Genomic DNA, 2905 nt, shown 5'->3' on the forward strand with positions numbered 1-2905 from the left:
TTGTTCTTTCCTTACCGGTTTATTCTTTAATGGATATGACAGCCTTCTAATCATCTTCTGATTCCTGTATTGATATTTCCACAGGGATTAGATACTGATTTAAGATTCTGATTTTCTTCAAATGACTGGTGATTCTTTACTGTCTGCTCATCGCTGTACTTGAAGGCCCAGGTCACACGGTGCTGGTAGGATTCCTCTCTCCAGGCAGGACTCCCATTATAGGATGTTACATAGCCCTACCAGTTATAGAAGTCTGTGCTGTGGCACTGCCTCCAGCAGCTGAGGGGGGTCCTTCCATGTCTTACCTTCCGTGTATCGGCTACAGCTTGCCACTGTCTCTTCACCAGTTCCCTCAGCTTCTTGCTGACTTTCCTCTCTCTCCTCCATACCACATTTTCTAGTATAGATGTCAATATCATAATCACATGTATATTTAAAAAAATATCTGTATCTCTTTTCATTTCTGCCTACTTTCAGCAAGCTCTCAGTTGAGTATACTGACCTACCCCACAGGGTTTTTAATTTTAGAGCTCAGGATTTCCTGTGGACTTCGAGATCAGAGCAGAACAGGTAAAAAACTGACATGATCTTTTCATAGAAAAATGGAAGCTATTTTCTCAAAATTTTCAGGAGTACAGAGTAGACACTGCCTCAAATTTATTTTTGTTTCCTGTAGTAAATCTTTCTCACGAACACTGTTCCTTCATGCCTGATGTGTCAGATCCTTTTATTTTGAGATTGTCTTTGAATGGCCCTATGTTGATCTGTTTTCTATTTATTCAACTATTCAGATTGGGTATTTCTTAGAAACTGGCCAAGCAGGTTCTCCTTAGGTTCTGCTTCTTCGCCTGTGTGCTGTCATTGACTTTCTCTCAGATCTTAATGAGAGGGACTGTTTCCAGTTCAATGATCAAGTCATCTGAGGGTTTGGAGGAGCCAGGCCACAGCTCATCAGGCAGAGGAACATAGGTGATGTGTGCCTTCTTCTGTCTCAAGCAAAGCCCATAGCCAGGGGACCCCGCTGGAGCAGAATGGCTGCTTCTTACCCTTATAGACATGCTCTCTAGCAAGCTCAGTGCTGCAGTCACTCCTGCTGACTCCCATCAGGTCTCGACATCCATGACAACTTTGTCAGCTAGGAAATGGCTCCAGGGCCATCACCACCACCACTGATACCCCTGAGGCCTAGGGCCTGCTACTGACACTGCCAGACTCTTGCCCTCAAAGCAAGGGCATAAGACAGGACCTCCGGGTCAGTCCTGAATTCTGCCCCACTCAGTGCTGCTCTTCCCCATCTGAGAGGTGATCAGTGGCGTCTCTGGGAGGCTGGGCCACATTGCTTTCCACAGAGAACACATGATCACGAGCACTTGCTCTGTGCAGACCATATTTTTGATGCATTATTTCCTCCGCGCTTCACAATTTTGGGGGTGGGGGTGAGGGTGCAGTGGGGTATGTACTGTTACTATGCCCATTTGTTGAAGAACAAATGGAAGTTCAGAAATAAGTAGCTGCCATGGCACACCTTACCAAACCCTGGCGAACCTGATGCTCCTACCCAATCTGTTTGATTCCGAAGCTCACGTTGCTAATTCTAGCGGTTAAAATTGCACAGAAGACTGAGAATAAAGGGTAATGTCAAGGCTGCTGCAGTGGTGAGGTGATGGGTGACACCCCTTTATACTTCTTGTATTTCAAAATCTCCAGAATGGCTACATTTACTTTTATAAACAGAAAAAAAAAAAAAAAATCTAAGTGATGGTGACCAGTGAACCCCAAAAGAAACATAGAATGTCAGAACCGGTCAGACCTTCGAAATCAACGAGTTTGAACCTTTTGTTCTAAAGACGAGAGAGCTAAAACCTGGATCGGCTGATTGACTTGCCCACAGCACAGGACCTGTAGGCAGAGACCACAGTGGAACTCGCAATTCTGGGCTCCCAGAGCCCAGTGCTCATTGTGTGTTTGGAAACTGTGCAGCTGCAGATTTGGCACAAGTTAAATGGACTGGCAAAGCACACCACGAGTTAGGAAAATACGGGATGGGACCCACAAATCACAACAGCTCCACTTAAAAGGCATCCACATAGTCTCAGCAGCTTGTCGAGTGATCATTTTCCATTATTTTCGCTTATTATTGTTATGTAAATTATACAATTATGATCCTGACAAGTAAGTACTCAAGAGTCTTGGGAACAAAAAGCTGGGTCACTGAGCACTTGCCTTGAAATCCGGGCGCTCTTCCAGGCAGCCCTGAGAAAGACTATCCAAGGCCTGCCTTAGGCAGGATGAAGGAATAAAAGGCAGGTATAGGCTGGTACATTAGGGGTACTTATAGTTCAGGAATGTGATCTTTAGTTTTCCTTATGCTAATCTATTTTCCACAAATATAAAAATGATAAATTCATTTAGATTATCTATATATCTGGGTTATTCTGGCTGCAAGTGACAGAAAACCCAAGCAACCTCCTTAACCAAGAGGAATAGTTGTTGACATGTAACTCAAGTGTAAGGCAGGCTGGTGTCAGGCACGGCCGGACACGAGGCTGCGGGCAGTGTGGTTGGGACCCAGTTTCTCCCTCTCTTGGCTCCGATGGATCCATTTCCATATTATATTTTTCCTGAGTTGCTACGTATTTGCCAGGAGTTGTTCTCACACCTGGGGTCCAGTGGGGAGTCAAGAAGATAGGCACAGACTCATTTCCTGTTCTCCGGGAGTGCTAATCTAATGGTGGAAAATCAATAATTAATTAATTGAATAATTAATGAAGTCAACAAAAACTAAACAAGAACATAGAAAGTATATAGGAAGTATTCTGGAAGAAAATAAAAACAAAAACCAAAAAACAGAGTGAGGAGGTAAGATGAGCAGGTTGCTACTCTAGATCGGGTGGTCAGAGTTGGC

This window comes from Pteropus alecto, unplaced genomic scaffold, assembly GCF_000325575.1.
Source record: "Pteropus alecto unplaced genomic scaffold, ASM32557v1 scaffold7, whole genome shotgun sequence".
Lineage (NCBI taxonomy): Eukaryota > Metazoa > Chordata > Mammalia > Chiroptera > Pteropodidae > Pteropus > Pteropus alecto.